This window comes from Pezoporus occidentalis, unplaced genomic scaffold, assembly GCF_034315485.1.
Source record: "Pezoporus occidentalis ecotype Australia unplaced genomic scaffold, CSIRO_AGI_Poc_V1 ctg40, whole genome shotgun sequence".
NCBI lineage: Eukaryota > Metazoa > Chordata > Aves > Psittaciformes > Psittacidae > Pezoporus > Pezoporus occidentalis.
Genome location: NW_026915725.1, coordinates 510,632 through 520,664, shown reverse-complemented (window position 1 = coordinate 520,664; position 10,033 = coordinate 510,632). Strand labels below are relative to the sequence as shown.

The following is a 10,033-nucleotide window of genomic DNA, read 5'->3' as shown; positions in this document are numbered from 1 at the left end:
GCTTCAGTTACTTCCCACGTTGGTTTTCCCCTCTGCTGGTCAGAATTGTATCACTGTTATCTCCAAGTGGACTTTCACTGTTGTAGCTGTAATGCAGGCATATCGGAAACTGTTGCAAGCTGTATCCTAACCTATGCTTCATGCTGATAGAAGCCTACATCTGTGTAGAATATTGAGTTTTGTGGTCGGAGAAGTTTGCACAAGTGATCCTTCATACTACCCCAGTGGGTAGCTGAAAGATAATGGAGACAGATACACAGATGAAGATGTTTGCTCTTCATCAGGCAACAAGAATGTGTCCATTTCTATGGTAGATAGCTTTATAAGAAGATACTAAACCGGAATGAGGTAACTGAGAAATCTTAAGTGATCATGAAAAATAGTTTAAAACTGAAGTTGTTTCCAGTTCTTTTACTCTGTAGTCAATATTAAAAATACTAACTAGCAGTTTACTTGTGGCTGGCAAAGGGTTTGGGCAGTCTTCATGCTGGCCTGGAGGAATATGGCACAGCAGTTGTATTTTCTTGGAACTTAAACTTGAGAATACTATAAAGTGTTGTTATGGTTTTGTCTCAGATTTCTTCTTCCAGTATTTTAAGAAGGGAGGTGGGACAGGCTTCTGGTGGAGATTTCAAGATGCACTTTTTATTATTGCTGTTGGGGATTTTATCCAAACTACAGCATCACCTTTCCTGTTCTCCTGCTGCAGTAATGACATCAACAGCTGGCTCAAAGTAAGTCTTAACCAAATGAAAATGTGAGTTCAATAAGTCCCCAAACAATACCAAGGACTGTCTCATCAGCCTTGGCAGAACTTCAGGAAACAGTGTTCTTGCTGCCATCACATACCACAGTGGTAACCGCTCTGTAGGCTTCATTTTGTTAGTTTCCTTGTTTGCCAGTAACCCAATATATAGTGAATGACAGTAATCCTTCTAATCTTGCCCTGTAGTTTAGTATAATAAGTCCATATTTTGAGGGTGATCTGGATGCATTTTTTCAAACACTTGCAGAACTTGTGCAGCTTGTGTTGTGATCAGCACAATTTACTGCTATTTAAATGTTTGTGTGCTGCATCCAGCCTCTATGTGCTCTCTTTTTCAAAGCTCCTTTGCTAGTTTCCAGTGTCTTGCTGTCCTTCATGAAGGTATGCAGAAGGAGCATCAGTATGGCCAGGGCTTTTTCATGTTGCCAGACATATCATTGCATGGATTTCAGAAGTAGTTGAGTCTTCAAGAGCAAAGCACAAGGTGTTTTTCCTGGTCTCTGTCCAACAGCATTAGCTCTTGGGGAAAAAAGAAGAGAAGCTCTCCATTAAAACTGTTCCTGGTTTGGTGAGGTTTCCGCATACCTTGCTCTTGAGTACCTGTGGCACCTACATTAAAAATTGATGAAGGGTTGTACAGGCAAAGAACTGTGAAGGCATGTTTCCAGACTACTGCCTGCTTACATTCTATGGCTGATTTTAATGCAAGAGTAAGAAGGTTTGTCCTTGTGCCTGAGTAATGTCTGGTCTTTTCTGTTTGAGTTAAAATGGTTGTGATGATTAACTGAAGATTTTTTTCTTCACATTACTGGTTTCTGTAGGATCTATGCGCATTTTACGTACAGCGATAACAAAATTCCTGAAGTTCTAGAGCTCTTGGGTTCTAGTACTTTATTTTGGAAGCTTAAAAAACTGAAACCTCAGAAGAAACCTTAAAAATAGAAGTGTCAAGTCATGATCAGAAGAAAACTTTTCTAGTGTTTTTCTATGTATCATCAACTCTGGATTTACTTGGTTCTGGGAGCAAGTCTGGTTCAGTCCTTTTGACAGAAGTGCATGGTTCCCAGTTCTTAATGCTTGTCAGGGTGGACTTTTGGATCTGAGGAGGGTGGCTGTCAAGATTTTCTTCAACACAGCTAGGTCTCTGCAGCTTCTCATTACAATTTAGGATTAGGAGCAAACACATAAACTGAGTCTCAGGGAAGAGCAGTAACAGCTGCCCAAAGTGTGATGGCAGTTTTAATAATGTATAATTCATCATATACACAAAATATGTTGTATTATAATATCAAACAATAATATTGAACATAATGTATAAATATTTTATATTGGTTAAAGATTATGAATCATCTCTGAACTTTCAAAAAGTGGATTATTTTAATTCAGGGTAGGCATGACACAAAAAGTCTGTAGACAGATGTCATCCAGAAGAACAGAAGGAAGGATGCCTATGGAAACAAGAGCTGGGCTTTATATACTGACAGTGCCTGAGGTTGGTGTGAAGTCAAAGCTGAAGCTCTAGATTGACTGGGTATTCTGGGTGCCAGAGGTCAGAGATCACATCTGTCTGTAATTTGATTTGGATTTCTCCCTGGACAGTATGCTGAATGTAGAACAGTTCAAGTTGGAAGTGGGCTCTGGAGGTCATCTGGTCCAACCCTTCTGCTCAAGCAGGGACACCTGGAGGATGCTGCCCAGGACTGCCTTCAGATGGCTTTTTAGTATCTTCAAGGAGGGAGATTCCGCAACCTCTCTGAACAGCTTACACCAGTGCTTGGTCACCCTCTTGGTGAAAAAGGTTTCCTGATGTTCAGATAGAATCCCTTGTGTTTCAGTTTGTGCCTGTTGCTTCTTGTCCTGTCACTGAGCACTGCTGAATAGAGCCTGGCTCTGCCATTTGTTCCCTCCCTTCAGGTATTTATATAGATTGACAAGATCCCTCCTGAACCTAATCTCATTGAGGTTTAACAAGTCCCAGCTTCCTCAGTCTTTCCTCATAGAAGAGATGCTCTTATACCTTAATTGTCCCTGTGGCCTTTTTTTGGGACCCCTGTATGTTCATGTCTCTCTTGTACTGGACAGAATTGGACACAGCACTCCAGGTGTGGCCTCACCAGTGCTGAGGAGAGAGGGAGGATCACTTACCTCAACCTGCTGGCAATGCTTCTCCTAGTGCAGCCCAAGAGACTCTTTGCTGCCTTGTTGATGTCGAGCAGAATTCCCAGGTCCTTTTGTGCCAAGCTGCTTTTCAATGGGGTGGCCTCCAGCATCTGCTGATGCCTGGGGTTGTTCCTCTCCAGGGCAGGACTTGGCACTTCCCGTTGTTGGGCTTCATGAGGTTCTAATCAGGCCTCAAAAGGGAGCCCGTCCCCGGGTGGGCTCGAACCACCAACCTTTCGGTTAACAGCCGAACGCGCTAACCGATTGCGCCACAGAGACTGGTGTGTATGATTTTTCTTCAAAGGCTCTGTATCCCTGATTGTGTTTGGTACCTGCTTCTGGTGGTTCGATGTGTTGGGCAGTGACAGACCAGTGCTGCTGGCACACCTGATGTGTTACCATGTCAGAGTATTGGAATAGATGGGGTGTGAAAGCTGAAATTCTTTCCATTTGAAGAGCTAGCTATTCCTTACCACTTACCTCCCTCAGAAGAGGAGGGCTTGGGGTCATGTCGTGCTAGGGCATCTGCTAGTACTTCAGAGGTGGGTTAACCGCACTCTTATCTAGTGCTATAGCTAGTTTCTCTAGTTCCTGTATCTTTCCCTAAGCTGCAGAAAGGCACTACAATGCCCACATGCTTTTTGTGCTTGGAGGCATGGTTATAAGTCTGAAAACCTGTGTGGCTATCAATGTTAATGCAATTACAGTGAAACGGGTGCACTTCAGAGCATGGGTAAACATCTGAGATGCTGACTGCAGTGTTCTCACTGCATCTGGAGGTGGGATAAGATGGCTCTTGGGTGGGTGTTAATAAACAGCAAAGAGTTCATGGTAAAAGTTGCATTTTTATTTCAGGTTTCTCAAGTGTTCTACCTCAAAGAAAGCACTGATAACTTCAGTTTATAGTGGGCATATATGTCTTTCACTGACATTCGCCAGCCAGGAAAAGATGGAGCCTTTCATTCTGTATGCCCTTGTGTATTGATGGAAACCAAAAGATACGGAAGGCTGAGAAGCGTGACAGGAGCAGAGTTCTGTTCACCTAATGAATCTGTACCTGTTTTATCTCTAGTTTCCTGACAGAAGGGAGCTGTGTTTTAGTATCTTTGCCTTTTTTGTTGTTCATTTGGTAAAGAAAATACAGCAAAATGTTGGCTTTTAAATGGTTTAATTTTTTATTTTTTTTTAAAGAAGCTGAATCTCTGCATGGTTGCTTTTTGTGGTGCTGCTATCAGTGTTGCTGGCAAAGCGCTGTTGTAACTGAGCTGTGTAAGCATAGGAGGATGCTTCAGTGGGAAATTGTTAGAAGGAGTTTTCTTTTGGAGGGACAGAAACTGGTAAGTGCAGAAAAGCTTATTATGAGAGGCAGCAGCAACGGATAGCCTCTCCAAGTATAGAGTTTGACAGAGAGCACCTACCTTTCCCTTCCTTTGGTGTTTTAAGCAATACTGTAATTAAGTCTACATCATGTGCCTCAAAGCAGTGGTGTGGGTATGTCCCACAGTGTGCACTGGGATCTTAGTCCACCAGCTGCTCCCCTCGAGCTAAAGGGGATGCTGCTTGGCCTGCACACCCTGCTGTTGTCCTGCCAGGATCCCTGGCATGAGGCAAAGGTACAGATCCAGGCTTCATCCTGAGCTGGAATTGGAGGGTAGCTGGGCTGTATATGGGCCTGGGAGCTAAAATATCCTCACAGCTGGCAGAGCTTAAATGTAGCCATAGGAACATAAGAAGGAGTCCAGAAAGTTGCAAAGCCAAATGTACTCAGTGCAGGACCTCACGGGTTTTAGTGAAGTGTTAATAATGGTCTCTCAGACAGTTTCCAACATAATCTGTTGGAGCACTGACGGTATTTAAGATTTGGCAATAATGCTTGAATTTACAAATTGTTGGTTTTCAAGACCACAGGCAGTATTTGTAGAGGCTTTTCTGTAACTTACAGTGTTTGAGTCAAAGCTCGTAGGAGAGGAAAAACTTACTAAATTAGCAGGTCTAGTTGGAAGAGACAAGTGTTAAGGCACAGAGCTCCTTTTTCAGGTACATGAAATGGCTGTAATAATGCTATTATCACAGCATCTCTCTGTTTCTCAGTGTGAACCAGAGGATATAACAATGCCTTTTTGTGTCAGGTCTGAATGCCAGTGCCTCCCTCTACCTATGCAGCAGTGCAGCTAGAAAGATGGCAAAGGAGTAAGAATGTGAAAAGCATCATTGGACTGTTAACATGGCACAGACATGGGTGGTAGTTCAGGTACTGGTGGCAGTGTGGCTGAAACAGCACAGAGCTCAATAGCTGTACCTCTTCAGAAAGCAGGCTGCTTCCTGGGGTTTCTCTGGTTTGGTGCCACAGGGACTGTGTTTGGGAATGGACCTGAAATGGGCCTTCTCTGGCTGTGAAGTTTGACTGTCTGACCTCCCTCCAAGGGAGGGGGGGGGATGGACGGAGAGATGGACACCTTCCTACCACGCTATTTGTTTCTCTTAGGGTTGTGTGCTAGCTGGCAAATGGAAGAAAGAAAACTCTTGTTTCACAGGCAAGCATGATGAAATACAATGGATTGAGCCAGCAGGTGAGTTTAACCCTGGGAATATCCTTCCTGCTTCTCTTCTCCTTTAAACAACAAGAAAAAGACATCTTCTGGTCTTGCCAAGAGGAGAGGCAAACTGTGAGGCTGGAGCAATCAAAAAGAAGTGGAATGAAGTTTTGCCTGTAAGTTCCAGATAGGTAGCAGTGATACCCAAAGGTCTGCAATGATGTGCTTCCTTTCAAAAATACAAGTAGCTTCTGAGCTTAGTGGAAATTATTTGCAGTGTTTTTCATAATAATAGAAGCAATAAAAGCATTTACATGCATTTGCCATGCCCTCCAGAAAAGTCAGACTGTATACATATTGGAACTTTTTATCATACTAGCTTGAAGTCTGAATGTACCCTTTGTTTGCAGACTCCTGCTCTGTTTTCTCAGACTAAAAGGACTTTAAGACACCACAGTAGTCTTTCTCTCTACCCTGAGAAAGGATCAAGTACACTCAAACCATTCATGTATATAAAATATTCTTTCAAGAAACCCAACAATGAAGATTTTATTGCTCAGCAGACAACCTCTTTCACTGTTTTTGGAACCTTGATAATGGAAATCTTATCCTTCTGTTTAACCCTTATTTCCTTTGCTGTGATGAGAGTGCGTTCCCTTAGCTGGGGCTTCTGCTGAAACCTGTGTTTGCCAGGTGATGCTGACGTGGCCAGTGGAATCGAGCTGACAGTTGTTTCATTTATGACATGTAAAACAAGCAGTTGCATTTCCTGCAGGATAGGAAAGCTGCTTGTTGTAAAGCAATGTCTTTTCATTTTTTTTCCTTTTGGGTAATACAGTACAGAACTAGTAATGTAATCTCTCTCTGGGCCTGTACCTCTTTTTTTAATGCATCAGTGTCTGTGGAAATGAACCATATAAAAAAACTTAAACAGAGTAATGCATTTAGTTCTCAGTGTGGCTCTGAGGAAAGCAGCTTAACTGCTCTGTGTCCCTCTACTCTGTACATAAGAAAACACCTCTGAGGCCTTTTTTGTTCACAACCCCCTGAGTTTTTAGTTTAATGGCCCTGTGGTAGGCCACATGTTTCAGAATGTCTACTTGGAGTTTTGTCTCCTTGGTGAACCCTAAAAAGCTGTGGTATTGTTACCAGCTACTCCTGAGCTGAGGCAAATCCTTGGGGGTGATTGGCCTGAGATCAGCAGTGCGCAGGAACCAAGTCAGCAGACTTGGAAATGTATGAAAACATGTTAAGGGAAAACAAATGCTGAAGAGCCCCTAATTTATCTAGCAGATGGTGTTTGGGGTTGGGGTTGGTTTTTTTTCCTATTATAAATAAATCATATAATTGAGAATTGTTTCAGTTCAGTTACTTAAATTTGTGTTTTCCTGTTTGCTCTCTGCTTATGCGTCTGTCTTGACCAAGGCCTGTGCTCGATGGCTCCTGCCGTGTTTAGTCCTGGTAGCATTGTGAGGCTGAAATCTTTTGGAGTGGCTGTTATTAATCTGTTAGCAACCACATGCAAGTGATTGAGATCAGTGTGGTTTCCTTATATTTAGTGGAAAGTTCTAGGTCTAATGTTAATTTAGTAATAAAAGGAGATTAGACTGGAAATATTTTAGGGATGTTCAGTCTTACAGGGATGGCTGAAAATGGGAAGGGAAGGAATTACATGGCACTGAGACAGCAGCATAGTTTACGGGTAGCTTATGCTAAAGAACACCATGATATTTTGTAATTACTTGCAAACACTCGCTGTCTGCATTGCAAGAAGGATTTAGTATCTCTAATAGGGGAACTATTTAAATAAAGCAGTTGCTATCTGTTAGCAAGGTGTTATGTACCCTCTGAATGTTTCATGTCTCAAATTATGTGCTAGAAATGTGTACCATGATGGAGAGTGCTGTCTTCTCCCACAGATGAGACTGAAGTCCATTCTATGTTATCAGAGCTATCAGTGATAGCAAAGGGGCTGGAAAAGAAGTGCTCTGCATTCTGACCAACACCTATCATGCAGGCAAAGTCTTCTGCATCCATCCTTGCAAGCAGGATGCACTCTTTATCCCCCTTGATTCCTAGATACTTTTACAGCATAACTTAACTGACATGGGGAAGCAAGAGAGCAAAGGGGGAAGCATACGTGAGGAAAAAGTAGGCCAGTGAAGGTCCAAGACAGAATCTGCTCCTTTCTGTCTCCACCAGCCCCAAACTGTGTGCAAGACAGATTGGCATAAAGGTCCCTCCTTAGAACTCTGCCATTGATGAAGTACATGTGTGCATTGTATGAAAAAATGATATCTAATCATGTGTAAAATAACTTTAAGATGTGAGAGTTTGTGTGTGTTCTTGTGCTCTGTAGTCTCTGCCTCCCTTGCAGATTCTCCTGTAGGCTTTGCAAGGGTTAGATGAGTTTGCCACCAAGCAGAACTCTTTCCTCCAGAGCTTTTTTCTTTAAAATGACCTATTGAAAAATCCCCTTTTTCCTGTGCACAACTGATTTTTATGAAGTCCTGTCAAATCTTCTAATCCAGTTTTGGTCTTCTGATGCATTTTTCTTTTATCACAAAACCCAGCTCTCCAAATTTGCCAAAGAAAACACCGGGTGCTATAGAAAGGCCATTTTAAATGAAGCTGTTCATAGAAGCCTGTTAGGAAAGTGAAAAAGTAAAGAAAAAAAGGCAAAAGGCGATGTGTTTTTCATATCTTATATATACATTAAAAAAAAAACAAAACCACTTTCTTTTATGCTCTGATTGGAGACCAAGTGGACCCTTGAAACCACAATCTCTTTCCTTGCTGAAATTTTATATCTCTCACTTAATAAGGGGCCACGTATGTGCTGGAATTTTTGTTTAAAGACCAATGTGAATGTTGTTACTAGATTTTCAGGCATGACTAGGAAATGCTTCTAAATGAGACTTTCCAAGCTGATATGGGAGAAAGAAAATAGTATATTTGTGTTGGGCACCTGCAGCCATCTATTATCACAGCACATGAGCTCTCTCAACCGTTGGCCTTCTGCAGTGCTTTGAGATAGGCTTGTGGAATAACTGCAAATGGTTCTTGATTTCTGCAGAAGCTTTTAGGTGGCAAACTCCTTTGAGTATCTGGGCACAAATTATTTGTGTAAAATCCCACGAGGAGACAGAAACCTGGAGGCTGAACTAGCATGCCCAAGTGCCCCCCTAGTGTCCTTGAACCAATCAGTTCTTTCCACCCAGTTCAGTGGTTGTAGCTTCTCTGAAATACTCTATATAAGCTTCATTTAGGTGCACTGGAAACTTGGAGAAATAGGGATTATAGCCTCATTCAGGGGCCATTAGTCTGTTTACCCAAGGCCAGCACTGTTGCTCTAGCTCTATGGCTTTGAGTAAGAGAGAGGACTCAGTTATGCTTCTTCTGGATTAGAGCAGGCTTCAGTTACAGTTTTGCTTTCAGAAAGAATGATGTAGAGAGAATGTGCTGGATATGTGCTCTTTCAATAATCCAAATGATCAAATTTCAAATGATCCTCATGTCTCTATAGATTTGTCATCTTCAGCAGTCTGTTAAAGTTTGGTTGGTTGAGTTTTGTCTTGGTTTGTTTTTTCTTTTTGTCTCTTAATAGAAGTCTCTTAGAATTTTTACACTTTTCGGTGAAAATGGAGTGCCTGCAGTGTTGTGCCTGCAGTAGTGGATGATATTTACCTTGTGAGCTATGTCAGTTTAATCGATTGAGCATGGGGCTTACAGATAAAAAGTGGTGTGGGCTTTTTCTTCAGCTTATCCATCTGAACATGATGTATCCAAGTCCTAAAAGCTGTCATTTTCCTTGCTGCTCACTTTGTGTTTTCCCCAAAGAAGAAAACCAGATTTTCCAGCTGAGACCCATTTCCAATAAATGGTGTTTAAAAATATTTAATTCTGCCAGCAATTCTACTTTCTGTCCAATCTCATTTAAAGAATAATGCTCTTGACTCATTTTCTGTTGCCTTTTGTCCCTCACACAACCTGTTTAGTGCAGTTACATGCAGCTCTGGAGGCTATAAAAGCCTTTAGCCATCCTTTCAGTTCCTGGTATAGTTCTGCTCTCTGGTTCATGCCTCCCATCAGCACAGTGATTTTCCTTTCAGATCACAAGTAAAATCTCTCAGCAAAGCTCCCTGACATTCTGCAAATGCAGCTCTTTGTGCTTTACAGGTGGAGAAATTGATCCCTTCTGTACATGCTGGCTTCAGGATTAACATGACATTTTTTCATTTATCTTAGTAAGCATGTTAAAAATCACACCTTTAGCTTAACTGATTTAAGCTGGCCATGTAGAGAAGGCCAGAGATGGAGCACACAGAGTGACTGCCTTAAAATTGGGCAAAAATGATTACTTCATCCTGTAGTGGCTGAATGGCTCCAGATGGCTTTTGTTGTGTTGTACAAGAAACCTCTGTCTGAGGCAGTGTCAGGATTAACATCCTGGCTGCTTTGTTCCCTTTCCCAGTATGCTACTCTGACTACATGGGTGCTCTGAAAATGACTGTAAAGTCATAGGTGAGAAAGTAATTTCCACAAAGGATAACTCAATAGGCAGATCTTTGCA

General features: G+C 42.0%; 1 non-coding gene across 1 annotated transcript; it reads right to left on the bottom strand.

The window, feature by feature from the left end:
* Nucleotides 1–3,131: 3,131 nt before the first annotated feature.
* On the bottom strand, nt 3,132–3,205 carry TRNAN-GUU (transfer RNA asparagine (anticodon GUU)). The gene has a single exon. It is a non-coding gene; the product is annotated as a tRNA-Asn (tRNA).
* Nucleotides 3,206–10,033: the final 6,828 nt, after the last annotated feature.